Raw genomic sequence first — 22,584 nt, 5'->3', positions numbered from 1 at the left:
GGGATTTCTCACTTGATCCAGAGATAGTATGTCAAGGACAGTTGCAGGAATTTTTTGTTTTCAAAATTTGTGTACAATAAATCTAAAGTTTGTAAAATGTGTGCAATCATAGTTTTATCCAGCTTAAACTTTTCCCTAGCTCAAACATTTTAATTGCTTTTTCTCTTTTAATCCTCCCCTTTCCAGAGCAATAACTTTTCTCTGGAAGCATTGATTTTAATTGTAGATGTGATAATATTTTCATGATTTCTGGCAGAATCCTATTTAGAGTATTCCAATACTGATATAAATCTACAAGATCTGGTGCAACTCTATTACAGCAAAACTCATCACGAAGAAACCCACGTAATGTAGAACGTAGCTTTTATATAAAAGTTGTCACTTCCTTTAATTCATGAAATCTTGATCGAATTTTAAAAATTTCCTATTCCTATACTCTATTGTTTAAACAATTACACAGCAGGCTGGTAAAATAATAGATTCTGCAGTAGTATGACATTTCATTTTTCCAGGTATGATTTTTGCAACTGAGTAACTGCCTTGTTGTGCTATAACTAATCTCATCGCATATTTGGTCGTTTAATATTACTAAGTGCAAGTCATTTGAAATTTTTCATCAGCTTTTCAGACCAGTGGGAATGTCTCAGTTGTAAATGTCTCTTTAATCTCCTAGAAACCAGAGATTAATATATTAATGTTAATGTTTCCCCACAAATTATGCACATGGACACGGTGGACTTCCTTTACTGTATCCGAAACCAAATATTAAATACTTTTCATTATTTGGCAACAATTGTTTTTAACTTAGTCACTCGGGTACTGGATGAAATAATATTTAACATACTAGTGCCATCTTCTAATTTTTGTTTCTTTCCTCCAAACTTGTCCCTTTTAATTGAACACTATGTAATAAAAATAAAAAATGCCAAATCCAAAATAGTAAAAATAAGGAAATAAAAACTCATACTTTAAAAAAATATACAGGAGGGTGGCGCCTGTGGCTCAGTGAGTAGGGCGCCGGCCCCATATGCCGAGGGTGGCGGGTTCGGACCCAGTCTCGGCCAAACTGCAACAGAAAAATAGCCGGGCGTTGTGGCGGGCGCCTGTAGTCCCAGCTGCTCAGGATCCTGAGGCAAGAGAACCGCGTAAGCCCAAGAGTTAGAGGTTGCTGTGAGCCGTGTGACGCCACGGCACTCTACCAGAGGGCGGTACAGTGAGACTCTGTCTCTACAAAAAAAAAAAAAAAAATATATATATATATATATATATATACAGGAATGAACTAAACAAACTTGACAATTTTTCAAAACTAGGATTTGCAAAGTAATCGTGTCCAACTACTTCACAATTTCAAATCTAGGCAGAACTGCACAACATGTTCATGTTCAAAGCAAGCTACACGGTCTTACTACTTCAGGCACAGTGAGGATTTGCTGCATAACATGGCTTCATTCACTTTGGATGATTTTTTTTTTGTAGAGACGGGGTCTCACTGTACCGCCCTAGGTAGAGTGCCGTGGCGTCACACGGCTCACAGCAACCTCTAACTCTTGGGCTTACACGATTCTCTTGCCTCAGCCTCCCGAGCAGCTGGGATTACAGGCGCCCGCCACAACGTCCGGCTATTTTTTTTGTTGTTGCAGTTTGGCCAGGGCTGGGTCCGAACCCGCCACCCTCGGCATATGGGGCTGGCGCCCTACTCACTGAGCCACAGGCACCGCCGCATTAGATGATTTTGACATATATGGATGTTCACTGGCAAATTCTTGTTAAATTGCATCATCTATGGATGACTCTCAAAACTTTGTTATTGAAGGCTCTCCCTCACACAATTTCACAGTAAGAGTGTGTACATTTATTAGAACAACAAAACATTTGTTATAACAATGTTATACATGTGTAATCACTTTAAAGAGGTTTAAACGTTGATATGCATACCTACTGTGCTCTGAATATCTTTCAAAAATAATCTAATTCATGATATATAAAAATTTTCATAAAAGTTCTTCATGCACAACAATGAGCCACTGAGCATTGTCTTCAGATGAATAACATAGTGCTCAGTGGCTCCCACCTGTAATCCTAGCACTTGCCAGAACCAGGCAGGTTGATTGTGTGAGCTCACAGGTTCGAGACCAGCCTGAGCCAAAGCAAGACCTTGTCTCTAAAAAGAGCCAGTCATTGTGTGTAGTCCCAGCTACTTGGGAGGCTAAGGCAACAAAATCAAATGAGTCTAAGAGTTTGAGATTGCTGTGAGGTATAAATCCATGTCCCTTTACCAAGGCCCCAAAAGTGAGATGCCATCTCACACACACACACACACAAAAGGGCTTGGCGCCTGTGGCTCAAGTGGCTAAGGCGCCAGCCACATACACCTGAGCTGGCGGATTCGAATCCAGCCCCGAGCCTGCCAAACAAAAATGATGGCTGCAACCAAAAAATAGCCGGGCGTTGTGGCAGGTGCCTGTAGTCCCAGCTACTTGGGAGGTGGAGGCAGGAGACTCCCTTGAGGCCAGGAGTTGGAGGTGGTATGAGCTGTTATGCCAGGGCACTGTACCCTGGGACAACAGCTTGAGGCTCTGTCTCAAAAAAAAAAAAAAGAAACAAGAAAGCAAGAAAAAGAAAAAAGAAAAAAATAAAGAAAATTCCTTGAAAGCAGGGTGTAACTTTTAATAATAGGTTCCCAAGCCTGGCACTAACTAAAAACTCAGTAACTATATTTTCATTCATTCAGTTGATATATATATATAAAACTAAAACTCAGTAACTATATTTTCATTCATTCAGTTGATATATGTATATATTTTTATATGTTTATATAAAACTAAAAACTCAGTAACTATATTTTCATTCATTCAGTTGATATATATATATATTTTTATATATATATAAAACTAAAAACTCAGTAACTATATTTTCATTCATTCAGTTGATATATATATATATATATATATTTTTTTTTTTTTTTTTTTTTTGTAGAGACAGAGTCTCACTTTATGGCCCTCGGTAGAGTGCCGTGGCCTCACACAGCTCACAGCAACCTCCAACTCCTGGGCTTAAGCGATTCTCTTGCCTCAGCCTCCCGAGCAACTGGGACTACAGGCGCCCGCCACAACGCCCGGCTATTTTTTGGTTGCAGTTTGGCCGGGGCCGGGTTTGAACCCTCGGTATATGGGGCCGGCGCCTTACCCATTGAGCCACAGGCGCCGCCCATTCAGTTGATATTTGTTAAACAGCTACTGTGTGGTACGCAGGTGGCGCTTGAATATCTAGATGAATGATATTATGGTCCTTATCCTAAAACAACAACAACAACAAAAGTACAATACACTCCAGCCAAGAAACTGTTTGCATTCTGGTTTCATTCAGCTGCTTGTCTAATTGTTATCTCCTAACAAGCAAGGCCACAGGGGTGGGGCCTTAGGTCTTATCCAATCAGGGAAGCTGCATTAAGAATTATTCAATCAGGGTGGCGCCTGTGGCTCAGTTGGTAAGGCGCCGGCCCCATATACTGAGGATGGCGAGTTCAAACCTGGCCCCGGCTGAACTGCAACAAACAGCAAAAAATAGCTGGGTGTTGTGGCGGGCGCCTGTAGTCCCAGCTACTCGGGAGGCTGAGGCAAGAGAATCACTTAAGCCCAGGAGTTGGAGGTTGCTGTGAGCTGTGTGATGCCATGGCACTCTACTGAGGGCCATAAAGTGAAACTCTGTCTCTACAAAAAAAAAAAAATAATAAAATAAAATAAAATAAAAATAATTATTCAATCACAGCTACAGCCTGAAAATAGCGGTGGATCCAGGATCTGGTGCAGGATTTTTCTGTTGCTCTGGCTACTAAGTTGTAGTCTTCTCTTCACTGTGGCATCTCCAGGGGCACCCAGGTATGTCTGCTGCAGCTTCTCTCACCTTGTGACCTGCAGGTCTGGGGAGATCTGTGGGAGATCTGTAGGGAAGTAGGAGGGACACCCTAGAAACGGAAATGGTGAGTTTATTGGATGAGGTGTCCTGAGAGTGGGAGCTGTCTGGTTGAAGACAAAATGGCTGTAGCCGGACCAGGGGCCATGTCACTTTAGCTTTGAAATCTTAAAACAATAGTGTGCTACTGGCACCCCTGGTCTTAATAACAGTCTTGGTTAAGGTTGCTGTTGGGCAGGCAGCTGGTGCATGGGAGCCCTGCTGCTTCCTCGAGTGTTTACTTTGACCACGTCCCAGAGAAATCTCTGAGCAGCGGTTTGGTTTGCCTGCACGACCATGTCCCTCCAACGTGGTGACAGTGTAGGGATGTTCAGGGAACAATTCCAACTGGGTGTATGCGGCTAGTTGAAGGGAGGGCCTGTGGTCCGTGAGGCCCCCGGCCCCTCCATTCTTCTGTTAAAATAAACTGAGGTACTATTAAAAGGTTAAACAGTTCATTTTTTTTGAACAAACAGCAATTCATGAATAGGAGGACCCCCAGCGATGAGTTGAAATTCGGAGGCCTCAGGTTGGAGGTGAAGGGAAATTAAAGGAAAAGCTTTCACAGGGTGCATAAGGAAGCAAACCAAATTGAAGAACTGACTGGGTATGGTTATTCATTCACCTTATTTGGACTATCCAGGTGAATCTTCCCTGGTTTTGCAGAGGAGAATTAGCGGTTTGTGATTACTTAAGCCTAAATTTTCTTCCCTGCTTAGTTGATGTTGGGGTGCAGAAAATGATTCTTCCAAAAATTGTAGGTTAGGCGTTCTGTTTTTAAAAATGGAAAAGCCTTTCCAAAATAAGCCTGAATATGAAGGTCTTTATAACTTAGTACTGCTTTCCTCACCCACAAGAGTAGAGATGGACTCACTAAAATGTCCTTATGTAACAAAAAAGCTTCTTACCCTAAAATACAAACAGTTGCCTTCTATTGCTTTCCTGTTACCGCCTTACCCAGTGAAGGTGGAAAATCCAGCCATTCTTGCCGGATGATATTTTTTACCCTCAACAAAATTTCTGCCTCTCAAGTTCATTCAGATGCCTAAAAGAATAATTTAAAAGACAGTTGATTTCCCCCTGGTCCATGCATTTTCTAATCATTTTTGGGCTTCCTGAGAATGGTCTATATCCCCATTTCTTATTTTATAAAAAATAATCTTTAAGCTTCTGTACCCCAGGGGGTGGTTGGCCTAATCTCTCTGTGATTTCCCCATGCAGTTGGTACATTAATGAATTTGCCTTTGTCTTTTGAATATGTCATTTGTATCAAAGAATAAAGGGGAAGGTTTTGCATTAGAGAGAAGTGGGTTGTTCAGTTGGTCCTGGATGGGGGATGGGAAAATAATCTCTCTAGGGCAAGATTAGAGTATAAAAGTCCACATTTATTTGCTACCCAAAGGGAAGAAAATGGGGGCAGATGTGAGAAAGACAGATGAGAACAAGTCGTGAGTGAAGAGAAGATGTGAGAGAGAAGTAGGGAGACAGTTTGGCATCACAAAGAATGAAAGGAAGAACGGCCAGGCTGAGGTATGGTGGGTTGCAGAATTTAGTGGGAGGCGGGGAGGTAACTGCAGCTGAATTCTCAAGGCATTGTGAATGTGAGTGCTGCCTTCTTTTTACTCAGGAGAATTTGAATACAGATGTTTTCTAGGTGTTTCCAATCCTCTGACCTGACAGTTCATGAAGCCCATTCTACCTGGGCCATTTAGGCTTACAGGAACACATTCTAAAAGACAAAGGAGCCAAGGATATGTAAAAAGAAAGAATATATGTTTCCTTTTGATTTGTTGGGTTCCTGGTTGGTTTGCCCAATCAGAAATGCACAGTGGGTGGGGATGCCATTGTCCAGAGACAGGAAGCAGGTGGAGAGATTTTTTTTTTTTTTTTTTTATTCAGAGTCTCACTTTTGCCTTGGGAATTGTGTCCTGGCATCATAGCACACAGCAACTTCAAACTATTGGTCTTGAGCTATACTCTTCCCTCATCCTTCAGAGTAGCTGGGACCATAGATATGTGCCACAATGCCTGGGTTCTGGTTTCTTTTTTTGAGACAGAGCCTCAAGCTGTTGCGCTGGGTAGAGTACTGTGGCATCACAACTCACAGCAACCTCCAACTCCTGGGCTCAAGCAATTCTTCTGCCTTCACCTCCCAAGTAGCTGGGACTACAGGCACGCGCCACAACCTCCACCTATTTTTTGGTTTCAGCTGTTATTGCTGTTTGGTGGGCCCAGGCTGGATTTGAACTCCCCAGCTCAGGTGTTTGTGGCTGGTGTCTTAGTCGCTTCAGCCACAGGTGCCAAGTCTGGTTGTGGTTTTAGTAGAGACTGGGTCTTGTTCTTGCTCTGGTTGGTCTTGAACTCCTGAGCTCAAGGGAACCACCCACCTTGACCTACTAGAGTTCTAGGATTCTAGGAGTGAGCCACAGTGCCAGGCTTAGACTGGGAAATATTTGAAAATCTTAATGAGAATCTTTGGGTTAAAATAGTATTTTGAGAATTGATAATGATGGTTTAATATATTGAATCTTTCCCTGTGTCGTGGTTCACTCCTGCTATCCTACCACTCTTAGGCAAGTTGATTGCTTGAGCTCAGTAGTTCCAGACAATCCTGAGAAAGAGTTACAACCCGAGTCCTCTAAAAATAAAAATACAAGTTGGGCCTTGCGGTGAACATTGTAGTTGCAGCTGCTTAGGAAACTGAGGTAACAAAATCTCATGTGCCCAAGAGTTTGAGGTTGCTGTGAGCTAGGTTACCCAGCACTCTAACCTGGGGCAGCAGAGTGATACTCTTTCTCAAAAAAAAAAAAAAAAAAAAAGAAAAGAAAAAATTGGAAACAATAGAAATATTCATTCAGCTGTTTTATTTTTTATTGTGAACTGAAGTAAGTTTAAGGGTCTCCAGTCAGTGACCCCCATTTGGCCTAGAAGATTCCTAAAACTGAGTTGCTAGCCAGGAGGCAGGAGAAAAGATTTGCCTCCTCATGCTTCCCTCCTTGAAGTCCTTTGTGACTCCTAGGCCTACAGCCCTGCCAGACCCCAGGTCCTCACTGTATACAACAAACCAATTGACTCTGCCAGGCCTTTTGTCTTCAATTAACTTACCAGGTATCTGAGACAATTCTTTTTCTTTTTTTACATTTAAGGAACTGAATCTTTAATCATTAAGTGATTTAGCCAAAGAATCACTGAGTTCTCCAATTATTGTCTATGATTTTTGTTACCCATGGCAGAAGCCTCTTGCGTACTTTCACTTTGATTTCCAGTCCCTCCCTTATTAATTTGTTTTTTTTTATTGTTGGGGATTCCTTGAGGGTACAATAAGCCAGGTTACACTGATTACAGTTGTTAGGCAAAGTCCCTCTTGCAATCATGTCTTGCCCCCAGAAAGTGTGGCACACACCAAGGCCCCACCCCCTTCTCTCCTTCCCTCATTCTGCTTTTCCTCCCCCCTCCCATAACCTTAATTGTCATTAATTGTCCTCATATCAAAATTGAGTACATAGGATTCATGCTTCTCCATTCTTGTGATGCTTTACTAAGAATAATGTCTTCCACTTCCTTCCAGGTTAATACGAAGGATGTAAAGTCTCCATTTTTTTTAATAGCTGAATAGTATTTCATGGTATACATATAGCACATCTTGTTAATCCATTCTTGGGTTGTTGGGCATTTAGGCTGTTTCCACATTTTAGCGATTGTAAATTGAGCTGCAATAAACAGTAGTACAAGTGTCCTTATAATAAAAGATTTTTTCTCCTTCTGGGTAGATGCCCAGTAATGAGATTGCAGGATCAAATGGGAGGTCTAGCTTGAGCGCTTTGACGTTTCTCCATACTTCCTTCCAGAAAGGTTGTACTAGTTTGCAGTCCCACCAGCAGTGTAAAAGTGTTAACTTCTCTCCACATCCACGCCAGCATCTGCAGTTTTGAGATTTTGTGATGTGGGCAAATCTCACTGGGGTTAGATGGTATCTCAAGGTTGTTTTGATTTGCATTTCTCTAATATATAGGGATGATGAACATTTTTTCATTTGTTTCTTAGCCATTCATCTGTCATCTTTAGAGAAGGTTCTATTCATGCCTCTTGCCCATTGATATATGGGATTGTTGGCTTTTTTCATGTGGATTAATTTGAGTTCTCTGTAGATCCTAGTTATCAAGCTTTTATCTGATTCAAAATATGTAAATATCCTTTCCCATTATGTAGGTTGTCGCTTGGCTTTGGTTGTTGTCTCCTTGGCCATACAGAAGCTTTTCAGTTTAATGAAGTTCCATTTGTTTATTTTTGTTGTTGTGGCCATTGCCATGGCAGTCTTCTTCATGAAGTCTTTCCCCAGGCCAATATCTTCCAGTGTTTTTCCTATGCTTTCTTGGAGGATTTTTATTGTTTCATGCCTTAAATTTAAGTCCTTTATCCACCTTGAATCAATTTTTGTGAGTGGGGAAAGGTGTGGGTCCAGTTTCAGTCTTTTACATGTGGATATCCAGTTCTCCCAACACCACTTATTGAATAGGGAGTCTTTCCCCCAAGGTATGTTCTTCTTTGGTTTATCGAAGATTAGGTGGTTGTAAGATGTTAGTTTCATTTTTCTATTCTGGTTTTCTATTCAATTCCAAGTGTCTATGTCTCTATCTTTTTTGTTTGTTAGTTTGTTTGTTTGTTTTTTTCTATGTCTCTATTTTTGTGCCAGTACCATGCTGTCTTGACCACTATGGCTTTGTAGTACAGACTAAAATCTGGTATGCTGATGCCCCAGCTTTATTTTTATTACTAAGAACTGCCTTAGCTATACGGGTTTTTTTCTGGTTCCATACAAAACAAGAGTCATTTTTTCCAAATCTTGAAAGTATGGTGTTGGTATTTTGATAGGAATGGCATTGAATAGGTAGATTGCTTTGGGAAGTATAGACATTTTAACAATGTTGATTCTTCCCATCCATGAGCATGGTGTGTTCTTCCATTTGTTAATATCCTCTGCTATTTCCTTTCTGAGGATTTCATAATTTTCTTTATACAGGTCCTTCACCTCCTTCATTTGGTATATTCCTAGGTATATCATTTTCTTTGAAACTGTAGTGAAAGGAGTTGTGTCCTTAATTAGCTTCTCATCTTCACTGTTATTGTCATATACAAAGGCTACTGACTTGTTGACATTGATTTTATATCCTAAAACATTACTTTATCTTTTGATGACTTCTAGGAGTCTTGGGATTCTCTAATTATAAGATCATGTCATCAGCAAAGAGGGAGAGTTTGACCTCCTCTGCTCCCATTTGGATTCCCTTTATTTCTTTGTCTTGCCTAATTGTATTGGCTAGAACTTCCAGCACTATGTTGAATAGTAAAGGTGACAGAGGACAACCTTGTCTGGTTCCAGTTCTAAGAGGAAAAGCTTTCAGTTTGACTCCATTCAGTAAAATATTAGCTGTGGGTTTGTCATAGACAGCTTCAATCCGTTTTAGAAATGTGCCACCTATGCCTATACTCTTCAGTGTTCTAATTAGAAAAGGATGCTGGATTTTATCAAATGCTTTTCTGCATCTATTGAGAGGATCATATGATCTTTATTTTTGCCTCTGTTAATATGGTGGATAACGTTTATGGACTTGCGTATGTTAAACCAGCCCTGCATCCCTGCGATGAAACCTACTTGATCATGATGAATGACTTTTTTGATGATAAGCTGTAATCTATTGGCTAGGATTTTGTTGAGAATTTTTGCATCTATATTTATGAATGAGATTTGTCTGAAATTCTCCTTTTTGTTTAGGTCTTTTCCTGGTTTTGGTATCAGGGTGATGTTTGCTTCTTAGAATGTGTTGGGGAAGATTCCCTCTTCCTCAATGGTTTTGGAATAATTTCTGCAGTATAGGAATAAGCTCTTCCTTGAAGATTTGATAGAATTTTGGTGTGAAGCCATCTGGACCAGGGCATTTTTTGGTTGGAAGCTTTTTGATTGTTTCTTTAATCTCTGAGGCATTTTTTATCCCTGACTCCTAGTCTTTTAGACAGCCTATCTGTTTCACTCAATTGTCAGCATAAGTATCTTTAAACTCAGCTACAACCTGTAAGTTCCCCCTTCAGGATGTTTCACCATTTGTGGTGAACTCAAGATGATATGTTTTTCAAGTATTGATTCATGACCTCACCTGTAATCCTTGGCTCCCTAAAATGTATAAAACCAAACTGTAACCCCAACACCTCCCATTCATTTACCTGAGATTTCCTGGGTGTGGTTCCAGTTCTTGGTCCTCAAATTTGACTCATAATAAGCCTCCTTTAATATTAGGATACAAGTGATTAGGTTCCATTGTTTGTGCTTGTGTGCTCAAGTCCCCACATCAATCCCCTTTCCTTCTCCCCTGTAATTTTGTTATTATTTCACTGTAAAGACCAACCTCTTACAATTAGTAATTTATAATGAAGAGGATACCCAGACAAAATAAAATCTAAAAGAAAAAAAGACTTTGCCAGTGCTGCATGCAATCCCAGTACTTGGAAGACGTACACAGGTGGATTACCTGAGCTCATGAGTTCAAGACCAACCTGAGCAAGAACAAGACCCCATCTCTAAAAAATAGCCAGGCTTTGGATTACCTGAGCTCATGAGTTCAAGACCAACCTGAGCAAGAACAAGACCCCATCTCTAAAAAATAGCCAGGCTTGGGCGGCGCCTGTGGCTCAGTGAGTAGGGCGACGGCCCCATATGCCGAGGGTGGCGGGTTCAAACCCAGCCCCGGCCAAACTGCAACAAAAAAATAGCCGGGCGTTGTGGCGGGCGCCTGTAGTCCCAGCTGCTCGGGAGGCTGAGGCAAGAGAATCGTGTAAGCCCAAGAGTTAGAGGTTGCTGTGAGCCGTGTGACGCCACGGCACTCTACCCAAGGGCGGTACAGTGAGACTCTGTCTCTACAAAAAAAAAAAAAAATAGCCAGGCTTTGGGTGGGGGGCCCTGTAGTTGCAGCTACCTGGTAGGCTGAGGCAAGAGAAAGTGAAGAGTGGTTTTCTTCCATAGGAACACAGTACTCTCCATCCCTGTCTGCCTAATTGCCTCCTGTATATTTTAAAATTCTGCAAGGGAATATTTTCTCCTCATGTTTTCCAAAGGTACACAAAGCTGAGTCTACATCTACTCTCTGTTTCCTCAGCCTAACTCTTCTAGATTTTACATTGAATCCTAAATTTTTAGTTCCTTTCTCATTTTTCCAAATAGCAATTTCCCATCTAATTTGAATTATCAATTGTTATTTTTTCTTATTGCCATGTCAAGCAGATGCAGTATTTTTGTTGTTTGTGATTTCTTTATATAACAGTGGGTGATTGTTTTGCAAAATTTTGTTTTTATGAATTTCTGAACATGTTTCATAATAAGAAAGCAGACAATAGCCTGTGACACTTGGTGGTAGCAATCTTTGTGCTTTACTCCTTTATCTTGCCTAGGGACACACTCCTTCCCAGAAGGTCTTTGCATTGAGATTCCCCACTGTTAACTGTACAGGATGATGTGTCCTTACTCCTTGTTTTATCCCCATCCTGAGCTTGGCACTTGTCTGAGAATGACTCTAGATGACCGTAGCATCTCTGCTTTCTGGGATGTTCAAAAAAATGCCAGTCCTGGGACATTTTCTCCCAGTGCACAGCCTGAAGTCACAGGTTTAGGGATAGAATCCGGCCAGGGTCCCCAAGAAAGTGAGAAGACCAGTCCAGGGATTAAGGATAGGCTTTATTTTAATGGATCAAAATGGAATCTGACCCAAAGTCATCCCCTCTCGCAGAGCTTCAAGAGACTTTTATTAGTGCAGTTAGAATGTGGGAGGGGGTCATGAGAGGCGAGAAGTCATTGCTGCAGAGTGAATGATGCTGGGTCTGAGAGTGAGATTAGCATTACTGCCTTCCACACAAGCTGTTCATCTTCCACAGAGGCCTTATCTTTAGAGCCAGCCCAGACCAAGGTAGGAGATTCTCATGTTTCCCAAGAACACCAGCCTTGAAGCAATTCGGGAGGTCGGGGAGGCGGCTTCTGTGACCATGCCATTTGGTGTCTGACTTGCTTTCTATCACTAGCTGTCCTCCCAGGATGGTTATACTCTTGTCCGTGTGTCCTGAGGATTTATAGGATTTGGGAAGGGGGCTGCTGTAACCATGCCATTTCGTTTCTGGCCTGATATTTTTGGCTCCCTGTTTCCAAAATAGGTATACTTTTCTTAGGGTCCTGAGGATTTCTTCCCCACAGGAAGTGTGGGACTAGAGACCCTCAGGGGTGTAAGTGAATGCCTTTCAATTTGACAGTACTCTCATGGTATACCCTTCATGTAAACAGTCACCTTATTGAAACTTTAATTTTTGTTATACTAGCCTCACTTTTTATTTCTGGGAAATTTTACTTTTCAGCTCTTCAAATGCTAGTATTCAGAGGAAAATGCAAAAATTATTTCCACCCCATGGATTCCAGATATTTCAAGGTAGGAAAACTATCCCAAAGGATAAGGATAACCCATCCCCAGCAAGGCAGTTTGAAACCTGCTACACAGTGCTGGGCCAGGTGGTTCAAACCTATAATCCTAGCACTCTGGGTTGATGAGGTAGGTGGATTGCCTGAGCATCAGGAGTTTAAGACCACACCGAGTGAGAGTGAGACCCTATTTATACCAAAAATAGAAAAACTAGACAGGCATTGCAGCACATACCTGTGCAATGTCAGCAACTCAGAAGAATGATGTAAGAGGATCTGGTACCCAGGTGTTTGTGGTTGCCATGATGCCATGACACTGTACCCAGAGTGACAGAGACTCTGTCTCAAGAAAAAAAGTTATACCTGGGTGGCGCTGGCGGCCCCATATACTGAGGGTGGTGGATTCGAACCCTGCCCTGGACAAACTAAAAAATAGCCAGGGGTTGTGGTGGATGCCTGTAGTCCCAGCTGTTTTGGAGGGTGAGGCAAGAGAATGCTGAAGCTCAAGAGCAGGGGTCCTCAAACTCCACATGAGGCAGTGTGATTATATTTGTTCCTGTTTTGTTTCTTTCTTACTTCAAAATAACATATGTGCAGTGTGCATAGGAATTTGTTCATATTTTTTTTAAAACTGTAGTCTGGCCCTCCAACGGTCTGAGAGACAGTGAACTGGCCCCCTGTTTAAAAAGTTTGAGGACCTCTGCTCAAGAGAGTTGGAGGTTGCTGTGACAGCACAGCACTTACTGAGGGAGACATAGTGAGATTCTCTCAAAAAGAAAAATTACACAAGGGTGGTGGTACATACCTCTAGACCCAGGTTCTCAGGAGGCTAAGGGAAGAGGATTGTTCTTCCTCAACTGTTTGAGGCTGAGCTGTGATGCCATGGCACTCTAGCCAGGGTGACAGAGTGTGAGTCAATCTCAAAAAAATACCTACCACAAATGCCACCCAATGGCAATACATATATATTAGGTTTAACATTTTATAATAAAATAAGATGCATCAAAGTAATCAGAAGGTGAAAATTAGGCAAATAATATTAACCAAGTAGAGGGCTTTTTTTTTCCTTTTTGTTAGTGACCAATATTAAAAGTATAGTGGGAATACATATTATCAATAAGCATTTAATACACCTTGCTTGAGATTTCATGTAAAGCCAATGAGGATAACAAGATGATTTCAGCATGATTTTTTTTTTCCTTTTGAACCAGAGTTTGAGTATATAACCCTCGGTAGAGTGCGATGGCTTCACAGCTCACAGCAACCTCTAAATCTTGGGCTTAAGCAATTCTCTTGCCTCAGCCTTCCAACTAGCTGGGAATACAGGTGCCCACCACAACAGCCAGCTACTTTGTTTTTGTGGTTGCAGTTGTCATTGTTTAGCAAGCCCAGGCCAGGCTGGAACCTACTTTCCTCGGTGTATGTGGCTGGCGCCCTACTTACTGAACTACTCATGTACTGGATGAAAGATTATTTAACACACTAGTGTCATCTTCTAATTTTTGTTTCTTTACTCAAAACTTGTCCATTTTAATTGAACATTATGTAATAAAAATTAAAAAATGCCAATCCAAAGTAGTAAAAACAAATGAAAACTCATAGTTTAAAAAATATACAGGCATTAATTAAACAAACTTGAAAAAATTTCAAAACTAGACTGCAAATTCATCATGTCCAACCACTTCACAATTTCAAATCCAGATAGAAGTGTACAACATATTCATATTCAGTACAAGCTGCATGGTCTTACTACTTCAGGCACAATAAGGAATTGCTGCGTAACATGACTTCATTCACTTTCGATGATTTTGACATACATTTTTGTTCATTGTCAAATTCTTGTTAATTTGTATCATGTATGAATGAATCTCAAAACTTTTTTTTTTAAGGCTGTACCTCACACAATTTAGAAATAAACCCCTGTGCATTTATTAGATCAACAAAACATTTGTTTTTTATAACAAAGTTATACAGGTATAATCACTTTAAAGAGGTTTAAACATTGATATGCATACCTACTGTGCTCTGAACATCTTTCAAAAATAATTCATGATATATAAAAGTTTTCATAAAAAAAAAAGAAAATGTTTATGGCTCACCAATGAGCCACTGAAGACTGTTTTCAAATCAGTGACATAGTGCTCAGGGGTTCACCTGTACTCCTAGCACTTGGAAGGCTGAAGCAGGTGGATTGCCTGAGCTAGTCACAGGTTGGAGATCAGCCTGAGCCAGAGAAAGACCTCCTCTCTAAAAAGAGCCAGGCATTTGTGGCAGGAACCTGTAGTCTCAGCTACTTGGGAGGCTGAGGCAAGAGAATCACTTGAACCCAAGAGTTTAAGGTTGCTGTATGGTATGACTCTGTGGTACTCTACCAAGGGCCACAAAGTGAAATGTTTAAAAAAAAAAAAAAGAAAAAGAAAAGAAAAGCAAAAAGAAAAAGAGAGAAAAGAAAAGGAAAAAAGAAAATGTCTTGAAAGCAGGGTATAGCTCTTACTTAATAATGGGCTCCTAAGCCCAGAACAAGCTAAATACTCAGTAAATATATTTTCATTCATTCAGTTTATATTTGTTAAACAGCTACTCTGTGGTAAGTAGGTGGCCCTGGACTATCTAGATGAATAATATCATGGTTCTTTCCAAAAAAAGAAAAGAAAAAAAAAAGGAAATTACAATACACTCCAGTCAAGAAACCCTTAGACTCCTGGTCTCCTTCAGCTTCTTCCCTAATCTTATCTCCTGTCACTCAAGGCCAGAGGGGTGGGGCCTTAGGACCTATCCTGTCAGGGAAGCTGCGTTAAGAATGATCCAATCAGAGGTACAGCCTGAAAGTAGAGGTGGATCCAGGATCTGGTACAGGATTTTTCTCTTGCTCTAGGCACCAAGCTGTGGTTTCCTCTTCACTGTAACATCTCCAGGAGGACCCACGTGTCTTTGCTGCAGCTTCTCTCACCTTGTGACCTGCAGGTCCTAGGAGATCTGTAGGACACCTTGGAAACAGAGAAATGGTGAAAATTGGATGAGGTGTCCTGAGAATGGGAGCTGTCTGGTTGAAGACAAAAATGGCTGTGGCTGTACCAGGGGCCATGTCACTTTAGCTTTGAAATCTTAAAACATTAGTGTGCCTCGGGCACCCCTGGCCTTCATAACCACCTTGGCTAAGATTGCTGTTGGGCAGGCAGCTGGGACCACGGGCATCCTGCTCCTTCCTGGAGTGGTTACTTTGACCACGTCCCAGAGCAAACTCTGAGTAGCTGTTTGCCTGCAGGACCACATCCCTCCAATGTGGTGGCAATGGAAGGATCTGTAGGGAACAATTCCAGTTAGGTATACGGGGCTAGGTGAAGGGCAGGATCGTGGCCTGTGAGGACCTAAGTTCCTCCATTCTTCTGATAGAATAAACTCAGGTAACATTAAAAGGTTAAAGAGTTTAATTTTTTGAACAAAGGGCCATTCATGAATTCGAAGACCCTCAGCCGTGATTTGTAATTCGGAGGCTCCAGGTTGGCGGTGAAGGGTGTTTGAAGGAAAGCAAGGTGCTTGAGCATCCAAACCAAATTCAAGAACTGATTGGGTACGGTTATTTATTCACCTTATTTGGACTATCCAGGTGAATCGTTCCTGGCTTTGTACCCCAAGGATAATTAGCGGTTTGTGACTGCTTAAGCCTAAATATTTTTCCCTGCTAAGTTGATGTTGTGGCATAGCAAACAATTCTTTCAAAAATTGTGCTATTTTTAAAAATGGAAAGGCTTTTCTGAAATAAGCCTGAAAATCAAGGTCTTTTTAACTTAGTATTGCTTCCCTCACCCACAAGAGTAGTGATGGATTCTCTAAAATGTTGTTATGCAACAACAAAGCTTAATGAAGCAAAAGTGGTCACCTTGTATTATTTTCCTGTTACTACCTTAACTAGTGCAGTTGGAAAATTCAGTCATTCTTGGAGGATGATTTTTTTCTTCAACAAAATTTCTGCCTCTCTAGTTCATTCAGATTTCTAAAAGAATAATTTATAAGACAGTTCACCTCCCCCTGGTGCATTCATTTTCTAATCATTTTTGGCTTTCATGAGAATGGTCTGTATCCCCATCTCGCCTTTTCTGAAAGTCTTTAAGTTTCTGTACCCCAAAAGGAAGTTGGCCTAATGTCTGTGATTTCCCCATACAGGGAGTACATTAGTGAATTTGTTTGCCTTTCTCTTTGGAATATGACATTTGTGTCAGAGAATTAAGGGGAAGGTTTTCCATTGGCCTTTGCATCAGTGAGAAGTGTGGGAAGATGCTCAGTTGCTCAGTTGGTCCTGCATGTGGGATGGGAAAAGAATCTCTATAGGGCAAGATTAGAATATAAAAGTGCTCATTTATTTGCTATTAGAGGGAAGGAAATGGGGGAAGATGTGAGAAAGACAGATGAGAACAAGTAGGGAGTGAAGAGAAGATGCTCTGCAGAGGAAAGTAGGGAGACAGTTTGTCATGGCAAAAGATGAAAGGAAGAAGGCCAGGGTGAGATACACTGGGTTGCTGAATTTAACAGGGGGTGGGGAAGTAATTGCAGCTGAATTCACAAGGCATTGTGAATGTGAATGCTGTGGATTTTTTGCTCAGTAGAGGCTGACTACAGATGTTTTCCAGGTGTTTCCAATCCTCTGACCTGATTGTTTATGCTGCATTGTTCTACCTGGACCATTGAGATGTACAGGAACTAATTGTAAATGGGAAAGGTGCCAGGGAAATGTAAAAAGAAAGAATGTACATTTCCTTTTGGTTTGTTGGGTTCCTTCTTGGTTTGCCCAACCAGAAATGCACAAGAGTGGGAGTGCCATTGGCCAGGGAAAGGAGCCAGGCTGAGACTTTTTTTTTTTGAGTCAGAGTCTCACTCTTGCCTTGCGTGTTGTATCCTGGCATCATAGCTCACAGAAACTTCAAACTTTTGGTTGTGAACCATCCTCTTCCCTCAGGCTTCAGAGTAGCTGGGACTACAGACTTGTGCCACAATGTTGGCTAGTTTTTCATTCTTTTTTTTTTTTCTTTTGAGACAGAGTCTCAGTGTGTCACTCTCAGTAGAGTGCCGTGTTATGACAGCTCACAGCAACCTGAAACTCTTTGACTTCAGTGATTCTCTTCCCTCAGCCTCCCAAGCAGGTGGAACTACAGGCACCCACCACAACACCTTGCTATATTTTTGCCAGGAGCCAAAAACTTAATGAACCCACTATGAAAAATTACTGCAATTAAGTTAGGTACAATGAAACTTACAGCCCGTAAACATTTGCAGGCGATAAGAACATTCTGACCTTTGGCTCCAGGAAATAAGATTACCACACCTGCTACCAGGAATTCCCCACCCACTCATATCTCATACTCCCGAGCAGACTTCCTCCTTTGCTTGTGCTTAAATAGCTGTTAAAAAATAAAGTTTTTGGAGCTTGATCAGAATCCTGTCTTGCTCTCGTTCTTCGTGTCTCTTGTCTTTTTCACTCCCTCACCCCCTACCCTAGGTCCCTGTTGAATTAGCCTCACAGGCCGGGGCATATTTTTGTTGCAGTTGTTGTGGGATGTGTTTGAACATGTCACCCTTAGTGTATGTGGCTGGTGCTGTAACCACTGTGCTATGGGTGCAGAGCCGGTTTTTCTGTTTTTAGTAGAGACCGGGTCTTGTTCTTGCTGTGTCTGGTCTTGAACTCCTGGGCTCAAGGAAACCATTCATCTTGACCTCCTAGAGTGCTAGCATTATAGGAGTAAAGCACAGTGCCCAGGTTAGGCTGAGAAATTTTTGAAAATCTTATTGAAAAACTATGAGTTAAGGCTCAGTGCCTGTAGCTCAAGCCCTGTAGCTCAAGCCGCTAAGGCGCCAGCCACGTACACCAGAGCTGGTGGGTTCGAATCCAGCCATTGCATGCCAAAAAGCAATGACAAAATGACAACTACAACCAAGAAATAGCTGGATGTTGTGGCAGGCACCTGCAGTCCCAGCTACTTGGGAAGCTGAGGCAAAAGAATCACTTGAACCCAAGGTTTGAGGTTGCTGTGAGATAAGATGCCACGGCACTCGACCAGTGATGACCAAATGAGACTCTGTGTCAAATATAAACAAAAAAGGCTTTTCACAGAAGCCCCAAGGTCACATTTACAAAGTCTTCCACTTAGTGAGTCAGTTTTTAAGAAAGTGTACAAACTTTCGTTGGAATGTTTCCTGGAACCTTGAAGCTAATACTTGTTTTTACTTCTATATAAGCCCAGGGAAACTGAGAAATGAGAAGGGCACCCAAGGACAAGGAAAAGACAGAGGCAGTCGGGGAGCTTGCTGAAATGAAGCCCTTTCTTCTTAAAGCACAGAGGTTTGGGTGGTTCTTTCTATCATGCCTTCTTTTTTTTTTTTTTTTTTTTTTGTAGAGACAGAGTCTCACTGTACCGCCCTCGGGTAGAGTGCCGTGGCGTCACACGGCTCACAGCAACCTCCAACTCTTGGGCTTACGCGATTCTCTTGCCTCAGCCTCCCGAGTAGCTGGGACTACAGGCACCCGCCACAACGCCCGGCTATTTTTTTGTTGCAGTTTGGCCGGGGCTGGGTTTGAACCCGCCACCCTCGGCATATGGGGCCGGCTCCCTACTCACTGAGCCACAGGTGCCGCCCCTATCATGCCTTCTTTTGCTGCAACAATAAGAATAATTTTAAGTTAAAGTTTGGTTTTCTTAGATAGGGATGTAGTACTCTCCACCCCTGTCAGCCTAATTGCCTCCTGTATATTTTAACACTCTGTAGGGGAATAGTTTTCTCCCCCCATTTTCCACAAGTACAGCAAGCTGAGTCTACATCTACCTCTGTTTCCTCAGCTTAACTCTTCTAGGTTTTACATTAAATCCTAAATTTTCAGTTCCTTTCTCATTTTTCCAAATACCTACTTCCCATCTAATTTGAATGATCAATTGTTTTCTTTCTTTATCACCCACGTCAAACAGATGCAGTATTTTTGTTGTTTGTGATTTCTTTATTTAACAGTGGGTCATTGTTTTCCAAAGTTTTGGTTTTTATGAATTTCTGAACATGTTTCATAAGAAAAAAGCAGACAATAGCCTGTGAAACTTGGTGGTAGCAATCTTTGTGCTTTACTCCTTTATCTTGCCTAGGGACACACTCCTTCCCAGAAGGTCTTTGCATTGAGATTCCCCACTGGTAACTGTACAGGAGGATGTGTCCTCACTCCTTGTTTTATCCCCGTCCTGAGCTTGGCACTTATCTGAGGATGACTATAGATGACATTAGCATCTGTGCTTTCTGGGATGTTCTAAAAATGCCATTCCTGGGACATTTTCTTCCAGTGCACAGCCTGAAGTCACAGGTTTAGGGATAGAATCCGGCCAGGGTCCCCAAGAAAGTGAGAAGACCAGTCCAGGGATTAAGGATAGGCTTTATTTTAATGGTGCAGAATGGAGTCTGACCCAAAGTCATCCCCTCTCACACAGCTTCAAGAGACTTTTATTAGTGCAGTTAGAATGTGGGAGGGGGTCATGACAGGCGAGGGAAGTCATTGCTGCAGAGTGAATGATGCTGGGTCTGAGAGTGAGATTAGCATTACTGCCTTCCACACAAGCTGTCCATCTTCCACAGAGGCCTTATCTCTAGAGCCAGCCAAGACCAGGGGTGGAGATTCTCCTGTTCCCAAGAACACCAGCCTTGAAGCATTTCAGGAGGGTGGGGAGGAGGTTTATGCGACCAGGCCATTTGGTGTCTGACCTGCTTTGTATCACTAGCTGTTCTCCCAGGATGGTTATACTCTTGTCAGCATCCTGGGATTTACGGGAATATGGGAACAGGGCTGCTGTAATCATGCAGTTTGGATTCTGGCCTGCTTTCTTCTACTCCCTGTCTCTGAAATAGCTACACTTTTCTCAGGTTCCTGAGGATTTCTTCCCTACAGAAAGTATGGGAATAGAGCCCCTCAGGGGTGTAAATGAATCCTTTTTTTTTTCTTTTTTTTTTTTTTGCAGTTTTTTTGGTGTGGTCTGGGTTTGGACCTGCCACCTCCAGTTTATAAGGCCCACCTCTAGTTTATGGAGTGGGCGCCCTACTCCTTGAAGCACAGGGGCCACCCATGAATGCCTTTCAATTTGAGAGTCCTCTCATAGTATACCCTTAATTTTCATTATACCAGCTTCACGTTTGATTTCTGGGAGACATTACTTTTCAGCATTTTTCAGATGCTGGTATTCACAGGAAAATGCAAAACTTATTTCTGCCTTCTGGATTCTCAGATATTTCAAGGTAGGAAAACTATCCCAAAGGATAAGGGTAACCCATCCCCCGCAAGGCAGCTTGAAACCTGCTACACAGTGCTGGGGTTCAAGCCTATAATCCTAGCACTCTGGAAGGATGAGGTGGGTGGATTACCTGAGCACCTGGAGTTTGCAACCACCCTGAGTGGGAGCGAGACCACATTTATACTAAAAATGAAAAAAGTAGAAGGGCATTGTGGCACATACCTGTGTAATGTTAGCTACTCAGAAGATTTAGGCAGGAGGTTCTCTGGAATCCAGGTGTTTGTGGTTACCATGAGCTATGATGCCATGACACTGTACCTAGCATGACAGCGTGAGACTCTGCCTCAAGAAAAAAAGGAATAACTGGAACTCAATACACACACTTCATGTGCATTCAAAGCTATTGTGCAGTTTCTCCTGGGAGGGTGGCCATTGGGGAATTCTGTGAACAGAATGAGGGTGTAAGCATGTCCCAAGGTACAGGGTGACCATACTTGAGAGATCTCTGTATTCCAGTCACCACTGACATTCCCTAAATTTTTTTGGTGAAATGTTCTGTGTTTTTTTTCTTCAGCTTTAATTTTTCATTGATTGTAAAATGTAATTCATGAACAGAAAATAAAGAATAAAAAAATTTCCCTGAAGAGGCAAGACAGAAGTGGAGGTCAGAAAAGGGAGTGAAATAGATAGTCACCTATTAATTCGTAATAAAGGAAATCACTTTTGCTTTCTATCTTAGTGAGTTTGTAAGGTTCTGCAACCTCTTATTGTTTGAGGATGATTTCAAATTGTAACTCAAAGCCTAACTTTGCAATGATACCAGGAAGAAGAAAGAGACAAAGTGTGGATTGAGTTATGGCTCCATAAAAAGGAATACATTTCCACACGAAAATGTGGTAGATCAATTGGTGAATAATAAATATTCACAAAACATCAGTTCCTCTCTTAGACAGAGCGGAGAACCTGTAACAGTTAACACGTTGTTCTGTTTTCTGTCATCTGGAGGGTGAAGCTTAATGTTACATACTATGGAAGGGGACTTGGGAACTTCTGGAAGTGTTCTCAGATGATTCGTTCCTAAATGTTTTTTTTTTCATGTACTGAATAGTTAAGTGACATCATTATTGTCTGCAAAAACAGATAATTTTGCTGTTTGTGCTGACATAAGTAATGTAAGTGCATTATAATTTTCATCTATCCTATTGCAGATTTTGGTGGGTTTTTTAAACACTTGAAATTTTCTCATTCAAGAGTTATTGTTATTGAACAACCTTCCCTGGGGACCAAAGGTCTGAGTCCAGGGACTAAGCCCATGTCAATCTTGGTTCTGGAAACGGTGGTCATTGAGGACTTAGGATGTCTCCCTTGCAGGGTCACAGCCTCTTCCCACCAGCCATGGGAGGAGCCCTTTGTACTAAGAGGAGCTGAAGAACACTGGACAGCTGGGGACCCAAAGGCAGATGTGGTTGATGGCAGTGAGGGGCGATGCGATGCCCTTCCTGAAGGTTTAGCTGGTTTGTTCTGGGGGTATTTGTAGACATTATTTAATAGTAGACATTTGAAATTACATTTTTTTCTTACAGACAAAGTTGTATTTTGTCACCCTTGGTAGAGTACCGTGGCATCATACCTGACAGCAACCTCAAACTCCTGGGCTCAAGTGATTCTCTTGCCTCAGCCTCTCAAGTAGCTGGGGCTACAGGTGCCTGCCACAATGCCCAGGTATTTTTGTTGTTGTTGTTTCAAAGGCCCAGGGTGGGTTAGAACCCACCAGCCCCAGAGCATGTGGTTGATGCCCTAACCACTGAGCTATGGGCACCCAGCCTGAAATTACATTTTATTGTCCAACAACACAAAAAAGTCTTTGGGTGGCTCCTGTGGCTCAAGGGAGTAGGGCACAGGACCCATATGCTGGAGATGGTG

This window comes from Nycticebus coucang, unplaced genomic scaffold, assembly GCF_027406575.1.
Source record: "Nycticebus coucang isolate mNycCou1 unplaced genomic scaffold, mNycCou1.pri scaffold_62, whole genome shotgun sequence".
NCBI classification, from domain to species: Eukaryota; Metazoa; Chordata; class Mammalia; order Primates; family Lorisidae; genus Nycticebus; species Nycticebus coucang.
Note: the sequence above shows the minus strand (reverse complement) of the source record.